This window comes from Thalassophryne amazonica, chromosome 18, assembly GCF_902500255.1.
Source record: "Thalassophryne amazonica chromosome 18, fThaAma1.1, whole genome shotgun sequence".
NCBI lineage: Eukaryota > Metazoa > Chordata > Actinopteri > Batrachoidiformes > Batrachoididae > Thalassophryne > Thalassophryne amazonica.
Genome location: NC_047120.1, coordinates 45,485,491 through 45,507,817, shown reverse-complemented (window position 1 = coordinate 45,507,817; position 22,327 = coordinate 45,485,491). Strand labels below are relative to the sequence as shown.

At 41.4% G+C, this 22,327-nt stretch overlaps 1 protein-coding gene and 1 long non-coding RNA gene across 39 annotated transcripts in view; both read right to left on the bottom strand.

Moving 5' to 3' along the window:
* The window catches only part of tcf7l2 (transcription factor 7 like 2), a 162,186-nt gene that overhangs the window by 130,011 nt on the left and 9,848 nt on the right, over window positions 1-22,327 (bottom strand). The gene's annotated exons all lie outside the window — the stretch shown is intronic.
* LOC117531311 lies at window positions 3,413-21,161 on the bottom strand. The gene is made up of 3 exons (XR_004566605.1): window positions 21,151-21,161; window positions 18,818-18,826; window positions 3,413-3,832 (listed from the first exon to the last, which is right to left on the bottom strand). It is a non-coding gene; the product is annotated as an uncharacterized LOC117531311 (long non-coding RNA).

Here is a 22,327-nt window from a genome sequence, read left to right as displayed (position 1 = left end):
CCGAGCACTTCAACATGCGCTCATTCATGTGTGCAAACACACACACATGATCCGTGCATTTGTGATTGGGGTTGGGGGGGGCTGCTGCTTATGTTCATCAGCATGGGCTATCTTTAGCAGCTGGGCTAAACTGTTTAACCACACACTACTCCAGCAAGAAGCCTCCCCACATCACAGAAGATGGCAGTGGCACTTTGGCTATCAATGCCCCCCCCCGCATCTCCCTCTATGGGGCTGCAAGGTCACACGTTTAATTACACAGAAAGTAGTAATCTCACCAGACAGATGGCAAGCAGGCCACATCTCAATTACTTTGTGCTCAACTGAATCATTACTGATGTTATTTGCTAAATTGTGGCACGGGAAAAACACCACAAAGTGGATTTGTGTTACAAGTGGGAGGAGAGGGAGGGGGTGGTGTGGGTTAAGGGGTCGTGACAGTGTTAGGGTAGAGAAGCAGATGTGCCTCTTGCCAAGCAACTGTGACAGAGTTCAAAAAGGCGTGAAGAATACAAGCACATGTCCATGTTAGCGTTTGGGAAAAACTGGGACTTGAATACCGCAGTGATCAGTGCCAGAAAAAACAGCCCCTTATTTTTCTCCAAACCAAAACTGGTACAGAGCATTGGCCGATGTGGAAAGAGTCAGCTCCCAGCAGCTCAGCTGAGGAAACCACAAGACAAGGCCAATTTAATATGTGAAGAAAGTGTCTCTCTCCTAAAAGTGAGCCAAAGAAAAAGAGATAGGTTTCTAGCTGACTTTTTCTCTCTCTTAGGACAACTGGTTTGTTGTTAGTATCACCCCAGTGGGCTGAACTCCTTCCTTAAAATGGCCAAAAAAAAAAAAAACCCCAAGTGTGGGTAGTCTCTTCTCTGCAACCAACCCAGCTGATGCGTCACCCATCTCTTACCACTGTATGCCAATTGCTTTGGTCAACAATCAGAGGTTGACTTTCCCAGCGCTTCAGACCACAGCACCTCCATCTCTGTCTAAAGAGCGCCACCAGTCAAGCTAAGCGGCCAAGAACAAAGACTTTCCATGACGTGAGGCCTTACTGACATTAGGAATGTAAGGTTTTTAATGACAATGCATCTAAACGTGTTAACATTTGGGCCTACCAAAACACACTTTTGGATGAATGACTATATATAATCTGGCTGCTTGTTTTGGGTACTTTTACTAATTTCTTCTCCAAACTGGTTATCAGGTTTCACCTGCGAGTGTCAAGCTACGCTGTATATAGAATAGTCAAATTAGGGTGGCAAATTTCATTTGAAATCTAGTGTAATTATCAGATAGCAATTCCAATGCTAAAGTTTAATGTTATGGATTTAGAGAAAGTTATCAACTAACTGGATGGTTGGAGAGTCTGATCCTTGATTTCTGGTGAGTATCAAAGCGTCCTTAAGTAAAACAAAACTGCTCAACACTGAAGCACCATTACCCACTTCTAACTGTGATCTGCAAAGGAGAGCTCTCAGGCTACAAAAAAAACCCATAAAAGAAGTGTGAAACTACTGCAATGGTTGTGAAAAACTTTTGCCCAACTGGTGACCATGATAAGATTGGCAGCTTCCAGTAACTGGGAACAGTTGTGTTGAGGGGTGTATCTACATATGTAAAATGATATGTAGGAGCTTATGGAAACTTTTTTTTTGGAGTCAGGGCAAATAATTCCACTGCCTATAGACAGCAACAAGCAGGTGTTCTCCCAGGAGGGCGAGCTGGCATCTGGGAAGAAGAGGGCAATCAAAACAGGAGATGATGATGCTAAAATTTACATATGTACAGCACAGGATTTCCATAGTCCAAGACTCAAAATGATCCCAAAAGCAAGGATAAATGATGAGAAGAAACAGTTCCCTTGAAGGCTCAACCGACTCTGCAGTAATGGCTCCCAGGTATATCCACCAAAGAACAATCCTCAGAGGACGCAAAAGGTTTCTTGTTCTGCACTACTGCACTACTGTTTAATGCCATGATGTCACCCAGGACTATACGGAGTCAAAGACCTAAAAACATTATAATACTGTGGGGTGGGGGGGCATTACACTATCCAGATGCCATGTTTCAATATTTAACTTTTTTTTTTGTATCATTAGCAAGACCATTTTTTATTGCTCAACATTTTAGGTGAATCTCAAATTAATTAAAAGTGCAACTGGGAAAGAACTCTGAACTTTACTGTAAGCCCCACACTGAATCAGGGACACATACTTGTGCACTACACTCTTAGAAATGAAACATACACTCTTAGGCATAAAATGTTGAATTTAATTGATAAAGTTAAGGTAACTTTTTCCACATAACATTGTTAATTAAGTGCAAAACAACATTGTCATTGACATTAATTAAATCAAATGAAACATTATTACTTAAATCCCAATATTGTGTTGCATTTAATTGACAAAGTTATGTGGAAAAAGTTACCTTAACTTTATCAATTAAATTCAACATTTTGTTTCTTAGAGTGTATGCATCACCCACATGCAATTTGTTCCACGTCATTCAATTTGCTGAGTGTTGTAAATCCCCTTCTGGCCCTGCAGCCTGTGTAGGATAATGATAGAAGAATAGCAAACATTACAATTTCAAATCCTCAACAAGCAATTTCAAATGTAGTTGGAAGAAGTATGTCCACTGGTGTCGGTGACTATTCCCAGAGTGTGAAATGGATAAGAGACTACAACTTCCCCTGGACGAGATATCAGTCTATGACTCCACCTGCATAGCACGCCAGTCAATTGCAGGTCACTGGGACAGCTCAGGGGAATAGTGTCATACAGTATTTCCAGACAAGACAGGTTTGTGCATGGGAATTCATGTGGGGACAGATATCAGGCTAGCTGAAAGTGAGTGGACATTTAAAGTTTGTTAGCATCTTGCTTTGTACTGTGGAGTATTAAAGTTACTCTCTTCCAAACAACTCACACACACACCTGTCCTTTTGGAAAGCAACACTTTGAGAAGTACAGTTTGTCAAATTGCACAGATTCACCACATCCAACATCACTGAGTGAGCTTTCATGACTGATGAAGTAAAGATTATGACTATGACTTAGAAGAAGAAAGGCATACATACTGTATTACCAATGTATGACCAATGGGCCAGTGCTTGTCCCCTGACACTGGCCGTGTCTCAATTCAGGGGATGCATCCTTCAAAGGCTGCATTCATCGACAGCATGCATCATATTGGTGTGACTAGGCTAGAAGGCTTCTCAGAATGTGACCGACAAATGCAGCCTTCTTTCCCCTGATAACGAAGGATACAACAAGTGTGCCCTTCACAGCCCAAACAATCCCAGGAGTCACTGTGTGAACCCCTCTCCCCTCCCCATCACCAAAATAAAAATGGTTTGTAAATCTTGCAGTTTTGGGCTCTATATGTACAACTATAAATAAGCAATGTTTATAAGTTTAAAAAGTATTGAAAAATAATTACTAAACTACAGGTTATGCCCACTATGCTAGCTTGTCACTTGCAGCTGTCAAGGTTGCGAGGAGACAGGGGGTAGGGAAAGGCTAAGTTAATGATGCTATTGCAAAAATGCTCCATGGGCTACACAGTCTCATTTCAGAATGGTTACTTTACTTTGGCCTCCATGGCCACATGGTCCTAACTTTATAGAACGCAACCTTTGAAGGATGCAGAACCCAAAAAAGAGACAAAGCCAAAGTAGTGTGAAGTGGATAAGAGTCTACAACTTCCACCCGGAGGGGAAGCCAGTCCACTGTAAGCTACTTCCCTAGATAAGGTCAGTACTTATTTACATCTGGGTGGACTAAAACAATGCAGATGAAGTGTCTTGTCCAAGGACAGAGACAAGTAGCTTGAAGCACAGACAGAGACTCAAACCACAGTGGATATACCATATTGGAGTTCCAACTCCTATCCCACGTAGCCACCTGCCCCTGGTATGATTAGATTAATTATGGGGCACCAAATGAATCATCAAAGTAATTGTACCATTTCAATTAAAGATATTATGAATTCAGGAAGACAATTAGACACTATATACTAGGGATGTCCCGATCAGGTTTTTTTGGCCCCGGTCCGATTCTGAGTCATCTGATTTTGAGTATCTGCCGATACCGAGTCCCGATCCGATACTTTAAAAAACTGAATGAACAATGAACAAATGCTAAATATGTAATAATTTCATTTTAATCACCTTATTTTATTATTTATCACTTAAACAGTGCACTTCTCCTTGAGGTAACTTGAACAATCAAGTAATAATCTACCAGACTTAAAAAAATTTACAAATTTCCATGTTATTTTATTTGTCTAAAAATAAATGTAAAAGGTTCCTTATGTTAAACAAGAAATTATCTAATCTGAAATAACAGGTGGTTTTAATTTATAGATCAAAGGTTTCTAAAGAACCATTTATTGATTTAGCTATTTTAATTACAAGTGTTCTAAATTTTTTAAACAGTAATCAGAAATTTTGAGGTAACAAACAACAACAACAAAAAACATTTCCAAGGATTTTTCTTCAGACACGTGGGTTCTGCACTGATCTGTGGTTCAAATCCCCGCCTGACTGGAAAATCACTAAGGGCCCCTGGGCAAGGTCTTTAATCCCCTATTGCTCCTGGTGTGTAGTGAGCACCTTGTATGACAGCACCCTGACATCGGGGTGAATGTGAGGCATAATTGTAAAGCGCTTTGAGCGTCTGATGCAGATGGAAAAGCGTTATATAAATGCAGTCCATTTACCATTTGTACAGATCAGTGGTTTCTGCCACTAGTCTTCCGTGTTTTGACCCGACACGTCGATCCTATTGGACAGCGCAAAGCTACATCACAGCTCAGTGTCGAAAGTTCAAAAGTCAACTTGAAAAGTAAAAGTAAAAAAAAAAAACAACTTACATTTGCATCCTGACAGTCCTCAGTGTGCCCCTCTGATGCTTTATCAGTGTTCAACAAGTTCAGAGCAGCGTAGTGAACATGAATGAAGACGGAAGCTCTTTAAGACGCGCTCCTAAATGTGATGAGTGTGCACGTCGCTCGTGCACACACCATCTCTCGCTCTGTTTTGCAGACAAACAATCACAGGACAATTTTTTTTTCTTTTTGTTAATCAGATGACAGATCGTCGTCCTGAGGACTTGGTCAGCACCGAGTCCTGCTGCGCACGGAAGGATGACTGAGCAAGAGTTTCGGTGGGAAAGTGTCCATCATCCTCTTGACATTCCATCGAGGCGTCAGGCTGAGCACGTAAACACACAAACAGCAGTTCTGCGAAAGAAACTGCGCGTGTAAATCCCGCAACCTCTGTCCGGTTGAACTTATGTTTTTTCTTTTGTCCAATTAAAAAAAAAAGAGATTGGGTTGAACTTTGACCACGTCGGCCTGCCGACAAGCGGCAATGCGCGCTCCCGTCAGAAGCGTCACGTCAAAAGCCGAGCTAAAGCGACGCTTCTGACGCCTCTAAAAAGCAACGCGTCTCATGCCTCCGACGCTTCCGACGCGTGAAAGGCCCATTAATCTGCAATAATGAGCCTGAAATAGCGCTGATCAAAATAATGAGGATAAAATCTATATCGGATTCCTGATCGGGATGCAACGTCCGATTTCGATCAAGTCTGAAACCACCTGATCGGGCCCGATTTCCGATCACGTGATCGCATCGGGACATCCCTACTATATATATATATATATATATATATATATATATATACTAAAATGCCAGGTCAGGTCTGGGACAATACTACTGCATCCACCACACTACTGAACCACTACTGGATGGCAACCACCCAGGGAGACAACAGATCTACCCTCACTTCTTCAACGTAGCCATTTATTTGCCACATCCAGGTGAAACATAATTCAATATCTCTACTCATCAAACTGCAAGGACGAAGTGCAACAAATATATTACATACAATATATACACTGGATGTGTAGCCAAATTCTGTTGGCATTAATGCACTATACTGCACAGCGACTGTGCTCATATATGATCCGCCACCAGCAGGGTATTCTCGTCTCCCAGTGCCTCATATTTGACCGTGGGTCTTACAGTCTTTCCCCAGCTGTTGTATGGCAGGCATGAGCGGCAGCGCTGACACCTGTCTTTGACAAGCCTCGGCATTCACGCTGACTCTGGTTTCCTGGGGCTGGCTGCATGGCAGTCAGGTGACAAACGCTAACACACATATGCTGCCTCTGACACAAAGTGCAAACACACATACGTAAGCAGTCCAAATATACTGAACCAACAGCCACTTAAGGGTGATCCAAGCCACTTAAAAAGCATCAGGATTATAGTGAGAAAGGTCTTAGCCTCTTATGTCTCTGTCTGATAGCAAACCGTACTCTGATTCAGGCTGTGGCTTGTAACTGTAAACCAAAGCTTTCCTCAACACCTCTCTACCACCCGGCTACGCTCTAACCGCTGTTTTTGCATACCGCTCAGCTTTTGGAACTATCAAGTGGTTCTGGTGCGGTGAGACAAAGGCTGTGTCACCATCTAGGCCATTTAATGAAATGCATTTGAAGAGTTGATAAACACAAAGCAGTCCAAAGAAAATAAAACATAGGAAAAAACAAAAATCACAAAAGTTCTTTCAAGATAATTGAGTCAAAGGAAAGAGATGAGATTGTCACCAGCTGATTTAAAGCTGGTCGGGTCAAATAAAGCATTTCGCAGATGAGGTTTTTGGTGCTGCTACGGGTAAACACTGGTCTCTGTGCTGTAATTGTAATTCAATTTGAAAGTCCCCAGAGTTCATTCAGAGTATCAGAGTCAATCTGGGTCAGTGTGAATTGTGACACCCTCAGCATTAACTCAAACCACACCACAGAACAGGATTTCATTACAGAGCCCAATGCAAAGGTACGGCACTGTGACCATCTTCATACGCATGTGTGTGTGTGTCTGTCCACTCAAAGCATTTCACTTTGTATCTCCATTGACATTCACCTACAGTGAGATGTTAAAGGTCAAAGATCACAAGGTCATGAAACTGTGTCTTCAAACTCAACACAGGTTGATAATAGACCTACCACCTGCTACTAAATAACAAATGTTGGAGCGATTTTGTGTTGACATGTTGCCTTTATGGATTGCAGGACTGTGACCATTGATTCTTTTTAGAATCATGTTTTTTTACCATTATAATGAAAACAGATTTACTAAAATGATGCATAAAAGGTCCAGTACAGTAGTGTTCAGAATAACAGTAGTGCTATGTGACTAAAAAGATTAATCCAGGTTTTGAGTATATTTCTTATTGTTACATGGGAAACAAGGTACCAGTAGATTCTCAAAAATCCAACAAGACCAAGCATTCATGCACACTCTTAAGGCTATGAAACTGGGCTATTAGTAAAAAAGTAGAAAAGGGGGTGTTCACAATAATAGTAGTGTGGCATTCAGCCAGTGAGTTCGTCAATTTTGTGGAACAAACAGGTGTGAATCAGGTGTCCCCTATGTAAGGATGAAGCCAGCACCTGTTGAACATGCTTTTCTCTTTGAAAGCCTGAGGAAAATGGGACGTTCAAGACATTGTTCAGAAGAACAGCGTAGTTTGATTAAAAAGTTGATTGGAGAGAGGAAAACTTATACGCAGGTGCAAAAAATTATAGGCTGTTCATCTACAATGATCTCCAATGCTTTAAAATGAACAAAAAAACCAGAGACGCGTGGAAGAAAACGGAAAACAACCATCAAAATGGATAGAAGAATAACTAGAATGGCAAAGGCTCACCCATTGATCAACTCCAGGATGATCAAGACAGTCTGGAGTTACCTGTAAGTGCTGTGACAGTTAGAAGATGCCTGTGTGAAGCTAATTTATTTGCAAGAATCCCCCGCAAAGTCCCTCTGTTAAATAAAAGATGTGCAGAAGAGGTTACAATTTGCCAAAGAACACATCAACTGGCCTAAAGAGAAATGGAGGAATATTTTGTGGACTGATGAGAGTAAAATTGTTCTTTTTGGGTCCAAGGGCCGCAGACAGTTTGTGAGACGACCCCCAAACTCTGAATTCAACCCACAGTTCACAGTGAAGACAATGAAGCATGGTTGTGCAAGCATCATGATATGGGCATGTTTCTCCTACTATGGTGTTGGGCCTATATATCGCATACCAGGTATCATGGATCAGTTTGGATATGTCAAAATACTTGAAGAGGTCATGTTGCCTTATGCTGAAGAGGACATGCCCTTGAAATGGGTGCTTCAACAAGACAATGACCCCAACCATACTAGTAAACGAGCAAAATCTTGGTTCCAAACCAACAAAATTAATGCCTCGCAGATGTGAAGAAATCATGAAAAACTGTGGTTATACAACTAAATACTAGTTTAGTGATTCACAGGATTGCTAAAAAAGCAGTTTGAACATAATAGTTTTGAGTTTGTAGCGTCAACAGCAGATGCTACTATTATTGTGAACACCCCCTTTTCTACTTTTTTTACTAATAGCCCAATTTCATAGCCTTAAGAGTGTGCATATCATGAATGCTTGGTCTTGTTGGATTTGTGAGAATCTACTGAATCTACTGGTACCTTGTTTCCCATGTAACAATAAGAAATATACTCAAAACCTGGATTTATCTTTTTAGTCACATAGCACTACTATTATTCTGAACACTACTGTATGTTCCAAAACCATATGCTGAAATACGGTTATACTGTTTTGGGGTTTTTACCAATTTATTGCCAGCAGGAGTTGCCAATGGTAGCGCTGCATTAATGTACTGAGCCATATTTTGTTGAAAATATAACAATTAAAAACACACTTGGCATACAAATGGACACAGAATACTCTTAGGTCAAAATTTGCAACAGTGAAATGACAAGGATGAAGGTAAAACTCCTGTATTACAACAAACAGGGATACAAAAGCACAATAATTTGTAATGCTCACAAAAAATACAATTGTTCAGTCATGGCATAAACATGTGCTCTCAAACTGGCTTTCTACTTGGTCCATTCCCAACTGGTCCATTCCCACATTTCTACAGTAACTATCTATCAGGTGAAACGTGGACGTCCCCTTGGCCTTCTCCAGTGATTGAAGTCCTCAACACTCAGGCACGTGTGTGCTGGTTTGTGCACAGAGAAACACCCCACACTGCCAAAATGTCAAAGCTGATGCTCCTTCACAATACCAGTGATACTCCTCAGTGTCACTTGCATCACTTCTACTTCTGTTTGCACAATCTGACCATCACCAAAACTGCTCATGTACAAAAGAATTATAAATGTGATACATGTATAACTCATAGTAAGAATACTACACTGAATATTTACTGACAGACTGTAGTTTACATAAATATGAAGTCTGAAAGTACCAAAAATAAAAAAATTGTCCAACATAATTTGCAATCCAAGACATTACCAAAAGTAGCCATCACTGCATAATCGATTTACGAAAAGATGTCCATTGCATTCATTCCTTAGGGCCCCTTCACACATAGTGCGAATATGTACAACTCAGGTCAACTCCCGTCGGAACAGCTCGTATGAGTGCACCACAAAACATCACGCCGACGGGCAGGCCTGCACGATGCCGGTGTGACAGTTCGTGCACGCGTGAACACAGTGCCAGCAGCAGTGCAATGTGTAACCACATCGTGCAACTGCTGTGGAATTAAAAAATAAATAAAAAATACATGTCACCCATGGGACTGGAACCCGCACTTTCCAAAAGCTCTGGTTGCCAGTCAGAAACTTTACCACTGAGCTACCATCACTGGCCTGTGAAAGGTGCAGGAAACTGCCTGATATCAGGAAAGAGATGGATGTTTAAAAAAATAAAATAAAACCACACACCATATAAAAACACTGCATTATATTGAATCCCTCTTATCAAGCGGGCAACACAAATATGATCCATCTGTTTCTCTGTAGATGACCCATGGTCACAGACGTACAGTCATGAAATGACATGAATGAGAAGCAGTTCGCTCATCTCATCATGTCCACATCTACTGGCGTGTGTCCAGCCGGCGTGCTGAAGGACTGACACCGCGTCATGTGGAACAGAGCTCATGTGGGTGATGTGACAGTCAGATCGCCCGCTGTGTGTTATGATCTGACAGTCCTTTCAACCTGCGGACCCTGTCGCCATAGCAATATATGTTTTTATTTATGTCCATTTGATGACAGTAAGCAGACACACGCGCATCACAGTGGGCAGTTGTTAGTCCATGTCCGTCCAAACACAGTACGTGTTGTCCAGCTGGGATGTCCAGAATGACAGATCTCCACAGCCGCTTCTGTCAATGGCCACACCTCCTGTCAGTTTAGCGCACACACCAAAGCTACACACGTGGGGCACTTAGACAAATTTCACTGCCAGCATGACAGTGATTGTCTGACTGTTGTCGTGTTAATAGTGTGAATGGCCACACATTTTCTAAGTGCCTTGAGAGCAGTGTTGAATGTTCGTGCGTGTCACCTGGAATTTGGCTAACACCTGCCGCGAGAGGGTTCGATGGGCTTGCACAGCACACACTCTGTCTTTCAGCCGCTGGTGTGCGAAAATAGTTTTACCAACAGGTGTACAAGGCAGCTGCGATTTTACACGTTTTGCACACGATTCCTGGTTCATGCGCACTTTATGTGCAAATTGACCAAATTCACACTATGTGTGAAGGGGCCCTTAGTGTGGTAAGTAGAAAATTATTTAGGCAAAACCAAGTGAGCTGCATACTTACTCAATGCCAGATCTTCAAGTATATTTTCATATAAAAAATCTAACAATATCATAAAACTTGGATTGTAATTGTTAATAAAATAAGTGATTTTAATGCTCTCATTTAATGTGGCTTAAAAAAGTGATTTTAACTCTCTCATTTAATGTGGCTTTCATATAATTCGGTGCATCTACTGAAACAATTTGATTAAAATCTGAAAACATGCCCATGTACAAGGGAATTATACATAAGTGGTTAATGTGCTTGGTTTCAGTTCGGAAGGTTCTGGGTTCAAATCCCACCCCTGCCACATTTCTCCATGTAATGTGGAGTTGCGTCAGGAAGGGCATCCGGCGTAAAACCTGTGCCAAATCAACATGCAGATCCACCTTGGATTTGCTGTGGCGACCCCGAGTGCAAACAAGGGAGCAGCCGAAGGGACTTACTTTTACCTGTATAACTCACAGTAGGACTACGAGACTGAACATGCATTGATAGACTATTATCCAACATTATTTAATGCCAAACTGAACAGATAACATTTATATTTACAGACAATCATGTAAGCTAACATGCTTATTAGTAAGTTTAATTGTGTACAACTTATGTTAGGGTGTCTCTGCACAAAGCTTATTATAGTACTCTTACACTAGATTATTAAGGTCCACATGCAAGTCCAATATGGATTAGAGTAGCATATAATGATGGTATGACAGTGCTGTTAACAGTACCTCAATGTCATAGTCCTAACTAGTTTTACTTGGTAGAGATCATTGTGCAAGTCACATGACCTCACATGACTGTCCACAGCTGATTTGGTGAAAAACTGCTCTCAAGGCATTCTGGGTATTAGAGTCCTTTATAGCGTTTTACAAAATTCTATGTTTTAAAATTACTTTAGAATATAAAATAATTTTATACAAATTGTTAGAGCCCGACCGATATATCGGTCGATATAAGCCCTTTTCAAAGTACTCATTATCGGCCGAAATTTTGCCGACAGAACGCCGATAATTTCTCATAAACAGAACAGTTACTGAAATAATGTTTCTGTCGGCAATGTAAAATGTCCTTGCACCGTTTGTCCAGTAGATGGAGGTCTTACTCCATTCAACTGAGAGCTGCTTACATCCCTGCTTAAATGTGTTCATCATCGGCCCCCATAGTTCGCCGTCACACTGCACTGATCGGCTGACAAAAGCATACAAGTAAGTTTATAAGGATCTATATCCTTATCCTGAACCTATATCTAAGTTGCAGCAACAAGAGGTACAAGATCACATGTATTTCACAACTCTTTTTAAGGAAATGTATTTGCTAATTTCACAAAGGTTTAATTCTTGATTGCATTTTTTGAACTTGAAAATTCTTCTCTGTTATAAAGTTAATCAATATGAGGACAAAGCTTCAGCTTTTAGCTCATACCTTTTTTGTTAAGGGTCCAAAAAAGAACATTTTATTCATTTAAAAAAAAATATCGGCTGATTTATCGGCTATCGGTAAATCAGCCGATTCATCAATTATCTGCATTTTTTCATCCAAATATCATTATCTGCATCTGCCTCAACAAATCCATATCGGTCGGGCTCTACAAATTGTGTTATCACTGATTTTGATCTAACAGAGTGCCTTTTAGGTTTTTCAGAGAAAATCTGAATGAATTCTGGAGTATGTTGAACCTTTGGTATCCACCACAGTATTGGCACATTTCCACCAAATTTGTAGACGAACGATGAGTAATATCCTGCTTGAAGTTAAATAATCTTAAGTCAATTGATGAGCGTGTTAATGAGAAATAGCATTTTAAATGAAATGACATCACAATCTGTCAAATTTGATTTGTGATTTAGAGCAGGGGTGGCCAAGTTCGGTCCTCAAGAGCCACATTCCTAACACTCTTAGTTGTCTCCCTGCTCCAACACACCTGAATCCAATGAAAGACTCGTTAGCAGACTTTTAATGAGCCTTTCATTGGATTCAGGTGTGTTGGAGCAGAGAGACAACTAAGAGTGTCAGGAATGTGGCTCTTGAGGACCGAACTTGGCCACCCCTGATTTAGAGGAAATAAGAGCTAGGTGTTAAAAATCGTAACTGCCTTGTGTGGACACTAGCAATAATAGTGTTGCGTTGCACACTGCTCTGCACCAGGTAGAAGATTGGCCCTGTAATCTTTTACAACTGCCACCACATTTTTAATAATACCAGGTCACATTTCATATAATGGTGTATCAAAAAGGGTGAACTTGTAACGCTCTAGTTAATTCTTATGAACATCAGATGTAATTTCTTGAAGACCTATCAAGACAATCTTGGTGTCATTTTAAAGCTTAGGGTGTTCTCTTTCCAGTGATATTTCATAACATTTGGACATAAATGAAGGAACTTCTAGTCTGCTGAAATAATTTTGTCACGGGTGGACTCTGCGATGGAGATTCAATGAACAGTCATTTTTTTCCAGATGTCATTTACATATGGTATATTATGAAAGAACAGGTTCTTCAGAACATTTTGTCACTAGTTCCATAGATTTTGCATGAAAATTGACTGAATAATGCTATTTTTTGCAACAAAAAAAAAAGTAAATTCTGATAAAATTGACAAAAACATTTTGAATTCCAATACATTTTCCATTTATTTATGTCACATAAATTGGGTTTTTCTCTAAAACTGAATGGAATAATTAAATCCAGAAGGTTGTACAGAAGGGATACATGTGTTTACATAATGAATTTTGAAAAAATGACCATTTTGACCCCGTTACACTTTTTAGGCCCAGTTTGTGAAATGCAACCTACATCGCTTTCCCCCAGCCACCTCGAGTGAGTGGGCACACTTATGTACACTACCAAGCCTTTAAAGGTCACATTTCAACTCCCAAATCACTTTTACTTCCTAGAAAGAGTAAACTGTAAATGGCCTGCATTTTTAACTGATGCAGACACTCAAAACATTTTATAATGATGCCTCACATTCACCCATTCACACACACACATGAATATCAAGATGCTGCCATGCAAGGCATTCCACTGCACACTGGGAGCACCTCGGGAATTTAGGATCTTTCTCAAGGGTAACTTAGTGATTTCCTGAATGACTCTGAATCAAACAGAGGTCACAGGCTCATTGCCCTAATCTCCAGGCCACCACCTCTCCAGAAAATAAATAGTATCATGGTTCCAGCACTGCTGGCTGTTCCAACTGTGTGCTAAGACCCTAAAAAAAGTGATGGAACAATAATCAAGTGGACAGGACCTGACTGAAATGTCTGTTTGACAACACTGCTGGCGCTCACTCTGCCACCCAGCAGACCACAGCCGTGTTTCCTCACCTCATTTGCAAAGCAATCCGGCTTCCCTCCCACTCAGTGCACTCAGTGCATCTTTTTGTCATTTCCATGTCCGGGCTCCATTTGTTTCGTGTGCCAAAGTGGCAGGAGCAGGAATGAAGGAAAGGCGAAAAGGCAGACCTCAAGGAGAATACTTTGCCACCAAGTAACCATAAAAAAGAGCTCATCTTTCCAGTAAACTCAGCCAACACACACACATGCACACACACACACACACGCCTCTCACTGTCTGACTAATGTGCCCTGACACTCGTACATCACCTGTAAATTGGCCAAATGAATTAACCACGGCCCCTGCTTAGCTTTACGGGCTTTAAATGGATTTTCTCCTCTCCAGGTCTGCCCAATAATTGCATTTATCCATCTTGTTGAAGCCAGGTTTACACACTCGTGAAGATCATGCCAATCCCCGGATACATTTTCCGCTCTGGTGGCAAGCTTGTGAAAGATTTGTCATCGGATCATAACAGGTAATTCAAACAACAATTAGTTTGACCACTCCGCTGTATGTCAATGTCTGGCTCCTTGTTGGACAAGAGTCGGTTAGAGCAATGAGGTGCCTTCTGTCTCTTCATCTGTCTCCACCTGTCGTTTTCCCCACTCATTCTTGCAGCCATTCCCAGATGCCTTGATGTGATAAATTGAGTGCTGTCATCCTTTTTATCTAGCGCCCAAACCACCAGGTTGAATCAGCAAACATCTATAGGTGGGAGGAAAGCAGAAACTCAGGAGTTTTGATTGTTCGCACACATAAAAAGGCAGAGCTGTGAACACCAGCGTCAGCGGGGGTCATCTGCGCACTTGTGAATGTTTGAACAGAAGTGCATTAGACACGGGGGGGTCCGAAGGACAATTCAGCTATGCAAACATGCTGCAACTTCCTTCACTCCACTCTTTCAGGCCAGCTCCGAGACAGCCACTGTTTAAACAGTGCACACAGCATTCCTCTGGCTGGGACTTGGCCAGCTGCTGCATCCACACTGCAGGCCGGCCCGCCTGCCTGAGCACAGACATACGGGCCTCATAACACTAAGGGTCATCCAGAGCAGACAAAGGGCTTTTATACACATGCAAAACCGGGTTCATCCACTAGAAACGCTCGTGAGCCCGAAGCTTAAATGCTGACTGGCAGCGCCCACGCTGACCGCCCCCAAACAGAAGCAAGATCACCCACTGTAAGAAATACAATCTGAGGATCTAACCTGAAATCTTAGCCGCTTGACACCACCTGTTATGACGAAGCTGGAAATTTATCTTTATTGATATATGCAAAGTGTGGCAGCCCGTTAAGATAGCGGCTGTAAAGTGTAAATAAAGAGCCTCCTGGTTCTAAAGGGCGCTGTGACGTGCATCACATGCAGCACAGACCACCCCCACTGTGTGTTTGGCACTAATCTCAACTTTCATTATGGCTACCAAGGTTCAGATTTAGACTACCCGCCACAATCAGAAATTCATCTTTTGCTTGCATGCAAAGAGATCATAACCTAAAACAACTTTGCATGTAATAATAATACATTTTACGGACATATAGGTTTGGATCATACAACAATTGTTTTGGCATATGAGGTCTGTTAGAAAAGTATCGGACCTTTTTATTTTTTGCAAAAACCTGATGGATTTGAATCACGTGTGCTTGCATGAGCCAACCTTGAACCTTCGTGTGCATGATTCAGACGGCTTTCGGTGACGATGCTCTGGGCATCACACAGATTAAGGAGCGGTACAACTGGTTTAAAGACGTCCGCACAACGGTGGAGAGCGAGCCACGCTCCAGTCGGCCATCAACATGCTGAAATGACCAGGTCATTGCCAAAGTGAATGCTGTGGTGATGCAGGACCGTCATGTGACTATGCGAGAAATTGCGGAAGAGGTGGACATCAGCACTTTTTCGGTACATTCCACTGTGACAAAAAGTGGCTGTGAAATTCTTGCTGCTGCTGACAGCGCAGCAAAAGTGCCTTCGTGTTGAAGTCTCACAGGACATGCTGTGACATGCCCACCTCTTCCACAATTTCTCGGATAGTCACACGACTGAAAAGTCACGGAAAGCCGTCTGAATCATCCGAATGGTTTCCACCTGGCTGTCGCCCAGTTTCTGGCAAAATTTGATGCGGCGCTGCTCCAGTTGTTCCGTCTTTTTCCTTGAAATGAAAATCCGCCGAGCGCACAGCACACGTCCCACACAAAGGCTGCTTACCAGAAAATGATGCAATCGACAGGCGTGAAAAAGTTCACACATGCGCACTAAGGTTCAAGGTTTGCTCATGCAAGCACACGTGATTCAATTCCATCAGGTTTTTGCAAAAAATAAAAAGGTCCGATACTTTTCTAACAGACCTCGTACAAGCAGTTTAATTATTGTGCTACTTAATGTTACAGTGGTGTGCAAAAGTCTTAGGTACCCCAATTCACCCAAAAGGTATGTACATATATACATACATACATCTTCAACTGTTTATCTGGGGTCGGGTCACATCCACATTAACCACTTCTGACTGAGGGATCCCGAGGCATTCCCAGGCCAGTGTGGAGATATAATCTCTCTACCAAGTCCTGGGACTTCCCCGGGGTCTCCTACCAACTGGACTTGCCTGGAACACCTCCCTAGGGAGGCCCCCAGGGGGCGTCTTTACCAGATGCCCAAACCACCTCATCTGGCTCCTTTCAACATGAAGGAGCAACAACTCTACTCCAAGCTCCTCACCGATGACCGAACTTCTCACTGTATCTCTAAGGGAGACACCAGCCACCCTTCTGAGGAAGCCCATTTCGGCCACTTGTACCCACCATCTAGTTCTTTCGGTCATGAGCCAACCCACATGACCATACATGAGAGTAGGACCGACGATTAACCAGTAGATTGAGAGCTTTGCCTTTTGGCTCAGCTCTCTTTTCGCCACAACAGTATGGTAGAGTGAATGCAACACTGTCCCTACTGTTGTGATTCTCCAGCCAATCTCACACTCCACTGTCTCCTCACTCATGAACAAGACCCTGAGGTACTTGAACTCCTTCACTTGGGGCAAGACCTCATTCCCTACCTGGAGTAGGCAATCCATCGGTTTCCTGCTGAGAAACATGCCATTTAGTGGTGCTGTTCCTCATCCCAGCTGCCCCACACTCGGTTGCGAACCGACCCAGTGAGTGTAGGAGGTCACAGGCCCTTGAAGCCAACAGCAACACATCATCTGCAAAAAGCAGTGATGAGACCCTGAGCCCAACAAAGGGTATGTTTTAAAGGTAAAGAATATTCAAACAAGACATAATGTGATGGGAATTATTTCATATTTAGAAGCTATTTTATTATCTTTGCTTTGTTTTAGCAACCAAGGATCTTTTCCACAGTACTGTAATATACATTAAAATGACAAGTAAATAAGCTGGAGCATCTCAATCAAGCACTATATATATACACCGAATTCTCCAGAGAATAAGTCACATTTTTATGTTTCCTAGTTTGAAAGGTTATGTGACTTATACATACTCCAGTGCAACTTATATACCAAAAACATCACATATTTATTTCTAATAACAACTATTTAGATAGGACTTTCCCAGGAATCAAACACCAAATCACCAAACAAAATAAACTCTAATGATAAAAAAATAAATACCCATTTTAAAAAAGTACACGGCAACAATGAAGAAAAATACCACATTAAAAGACGTAATAATACAGAAAAAGGGGTGGCTTACATGCCAGTGCAACTTTTATATGGGTTTTTCCTCTTCAAGAGGCATTTGTTAATAAGTAGAAGTCATAGTCTGGAAAATACAGTAAAATATCAGGGCTCTAGACCGTATTACTTGTAAACGTTAAAATGATTTTACGGCAAAGGGCAGTTTTAAAGCAATATAATTTAATTAGCAACAAAAAATAATTATGTTGTAATCACCATAGTGTAACTACAATAATAACACTGACTACTTTATTAATTTTGAATGCCTGGAAATCATTTGGAATGGGGCTAGGCACGTTTTACCTGCACAAGCAAAATATTGTCTTCTTGACTGAACATTCAGTTCATATACCTGTTTAATTATTCATTCATTGAATGTTAAAATATAAAATAAAACATGTCTTAGTAATTCTTAAAAGAGCCTTTGTTTTATTTAGAAGAGCAGTAGCAGGTGTGAATTTACAGACAGGACAGGTGAGCAATACTGCCATGACCAGAACAAGGTTAGATTTCAACAAATCTTAGACACATCCACTCCAGCCTCCACATGAACAAAGGTCGAACGAAACTGAAGTATCATGTGGTTCCACAAGATATTGCAGCCGATGAGATACCAACAGGTGCATTTACATAAAACAGGAGGGCTAAGGAGGGACTGAATTTAATATACATATGACATACTGATAGCAGTACACTTAAAGCACATACACACATATCACTGTAAGTTGAAAGTCACCATCACAGACTCAAAGAAAGAACGGACTAAAAAACTAATCATACTTTCAAGTCAGTCCAAGAACATATAGACAAATTTGTAATTGTTTATGTACAAAATGTATGTATGAGTAATTACCACCCAACCACCTACGTTCTCCCACCACACCATTGCCACTGCTGCAAACCATCTGACAACATATATTTAAAATTTTAAGCCATGAATAATGGTGCCAGTTAACCAGTGTAGCCTAAGGAAATTCTCAAAAGTAACGATACAAGCCAAAAATATTTGATCAACATGTACCACAACAACTGATCTGGCATCATCAGTACATCCACTGATTTAGAAATGCACTCTATATCTCTGAGACTCTGGGCTCCACCTTGTTGTCTAACCAGCTATCCCACAACTGTGAACAACTTAAGTTAAGTTATATATGGATGTTGAGTTGCAATATTTATTTCCCTGTATGTTCTGTCAATCTTGTGTTGTGCCTTTTGTCTTGTTAGAATGGCCCCAGCAGATGGCCGTCACTCCACAGAGTCTGGTCTGCTTCAGGTTTCTTTCAATAACCAACACACTGCTGAGGGAGTTTTTCCTTACCACGATCACCAAAGTGCTTGCTCATGCCGTGGTTACGGTCTAGACCTTACTTACGCCTCAATCACACCAGGAAAAACAACAGCAGCACAGCCAAAATTAGCGTGACCACATGCAATCACCACATCACATTTAAACCACGAATCCCTGAAATGGGCCTGTCGAAGACGGCGATTTATGTGTAGTAGCAGGTTCGGATGATGTTAGAGCTGATCCACGTATCGCTCATATGGTTTGCTACGGGTCACAGCCTGACTCCAACTGATTGTTTGCAACACATGAGCAATGCCTTTGCATTTATAAATTATACGCCGATCGTTTACAACCTTTTCATATCTGTCTGAGAGTGAGCGCACAAAGCCTCCGTTGGACCACAGTCGTTTGGAGACAGGGCACCTCCCAACACGTGACCTTTGCAATCGCCTTGCAACAGAATGTGGTCACCAGCAGGCTGAGGGTGCTGCACGCTCAACTTAGAAGCAACCAGCTGGTCATTGCAACTCCTTGTGGCAGCAGCAACACGATTCACTGCAATCACTAGGCAACCACCATTTTTTCCTAGTCGTAAGGAGGTTGCCATCCTATTTTCACTCTAGTCTGACCGCGGCCTTACTCTTTGAGGTGACTTTTGCTATGATTTGGCGCTATATAAAATTAGCTGAATTTAATTTAATTGAATCCAGACTTGTTTATGGTAAGCCCTTTAGGCCTGGATCTTGATGTTTTACTGATACGCTATGAAATTATATAAATATAGTACTTAATGTTCAATGCAGAGGACAGAGGCAGAGAACGTATTATTCACCTTCATTACTTACTGAAACATTGTCCAGACTGTGGAAAACTTGTTCATCCCAACACTTTGCTTCTTTCTGCCCATTTCTGTTTTGTACATCTCATGTTGAATCCACTACAGGATTTAAGAAATAACGGCACCATTGTCATTTTGTCAAGTGTGACAGAAGCTGCATCAGAAGTTCCAAAGCATCTTACTGAAAAAATGCATTATTTGATTAAATGTTTACAGGGCATCCTGAAAGTATTCACAGTGCTTCACTTTTTCCACATTTTGTTACGTTACAGCCTTATTCCAAAATGAAGAAAATAAAATTTTTTCCCTCAAAATTCTACTCACAACACCCCATAACGACAACATGAAAAAAGTTGTTTTTAAGTTTTGCAAATTTATCAAAAATAAAAAAAAACTAAGAAATCACATGTACATAAGTATTCTCACCCTTTGCTCAATACTTTCTTGATGCACCTTTGGCAACAATTACAGCTTCAATTCTTGTTGAATATGATGTCACAAGCTTGGTGCAACTACCTTTGGGCAGTTTTGTCCATTTCTCTTTGCAGCACCTCTCAACCTCCTTCAGGTTGGATGGGGAGTGTCGGTGCACAGCCATTTTCAGATCTCTCCAGAGATGTTCAATTGGATTCAGGTCTGGGCTCTCGCTGGGCCACTCAAGGACATTCACAGCGTTGTCCTGAAGCCACTCCATTGATATCTTGGCTGTGTGCTTAGGGTCACTGTCTTGCTGAAAGATGAATGGTTGCCCCAGTCTGAGGTCAGGAGGGCTCTGGAGCAGGTTTTCATCCAAGATGTCTCTGTAGATTGCTGCATTCATCTTTCCCTCAATCCTGACTAGTCTCCCAGTTCCTGCCGCTGAAAAACATCCCCACAGCATGATGCTGCCACCACCATGCTTCACTGTAGGGATGGTGCCTGGTTTCCTCCAAACATTATGCCTGACATTCACGCCAAAGAGTTCAATCTTTGTCTCATCAGACCAGAGAATTTTGTTTGTCATGGTCTGAGAGTCCTTCAGGTGCCTTTTGGCAAACTCCAGGTGGGCTGCCATGTGTCGTTTAATAAGGAGTGGCTTCTGTCTGGCCATTCTTCCATACAGGTCTGATTTGTGGATTGCTGCATGGTTGTCCGTCTGGAAGGTTCTCTTCTCTCCACAAAGGAATGCTGGAGCTCTGACAGAGTGACCATCAGGTTCTTGGTCACCTCCCTGACTAAGGCCCTTTTCCCCCCATTGCTCAGTTTAGACATGTGACCAGCTCTAGGAAGAGTCCTGATGGATCCCAACTTCTTCCATTTATGGATGATGGAGGCCACTCTGCTCATTGGGACTTTCAAACCAGTAGAAATGTTTCTGTACCCTTCCCCAGATTTGTACCTTAAGACAATCCTGTCTCAGAGGTCTACAAACAATTCCTTTAACTTCTTGCTTGGTTTGTGCTCTGACATACACTGTCAACCGTTTACCCTTATATGTAGACAGGTGTGTGCCTTTCCAAATCATGTCCAGTCAACTGAATGTATCCCAGGTGGACCCCAAATAAGCTGTAGATACATCAAGGATGATCAGTGGAAACGAGATGCACCTGAGCTCAAATTTCAGCTTCATGGCAAAGGCTATGAATACATATGTACATATGATTTCTTAGTTTTTTTATTTTAATAAATTTGCAAAATCTAAAAAAAAAAAAACTTTTTCACATTGTTATTATGGGGTGTTGTGTGAGGAATTTTGAGGAAAAAATAATGAATTTCATCCATTTTGGAATAAGCTGGTAACATAACAAAATATGGAAAAAGTGAAGCGCTAGGAATATTTTCCGAATGCACTGTAAGTCTGTCCTAAGGAAAACTTAATCCAAAGAATGAATTTTAGTCAATAATGGCTAATATCAAATTACAACAGTTGACGTCTTTGCTGAGCTGCTTGCGTCAATGTTGCATATAATGCTTTTATTGTGAAACACATTTAGGAAGATGAGTTATCTGAGACTTTAACTTTGCTACCCGAAACAACAGATGTCCAGAACAATTTACGATCACTCAACTTTCACCATTTATAGCATACTTTAAAAAAAATACTCCCAGTAGTCACTAGTTTTGCGCCGGCAGCCTGCTGGGTCTACATAATGGTATAAGAAATTTCATTTAAGTCTGTGCTGAGGCAAATATTAAACTCCAAAAGCCATGAAAAGGTACTACCACAGACAAAGCTACTGGTAGAACTCTTTTAAACCATTTTGGGCCGAGATACCAGGATTTAGCATTGTAAGGTGTCATATGTGTCAAATATGTGCAAATTAAATATGTAACACTAAATCAGTAACTAAGCATGGTTTTCCTGTAGTAAATCCATAATCACCAAGTCACTGCTTCAGCTGGAGATGCCATCAGACTTGTGAACTGAAGATCAGTTTTTCATTTTAGGGCAACTAGTGTGTATTGTCCCCTGACCCCCTGCGGTGACACATATCTTTTCCCTGTCTGCCAGTTTATTAGTTTCCTCTTT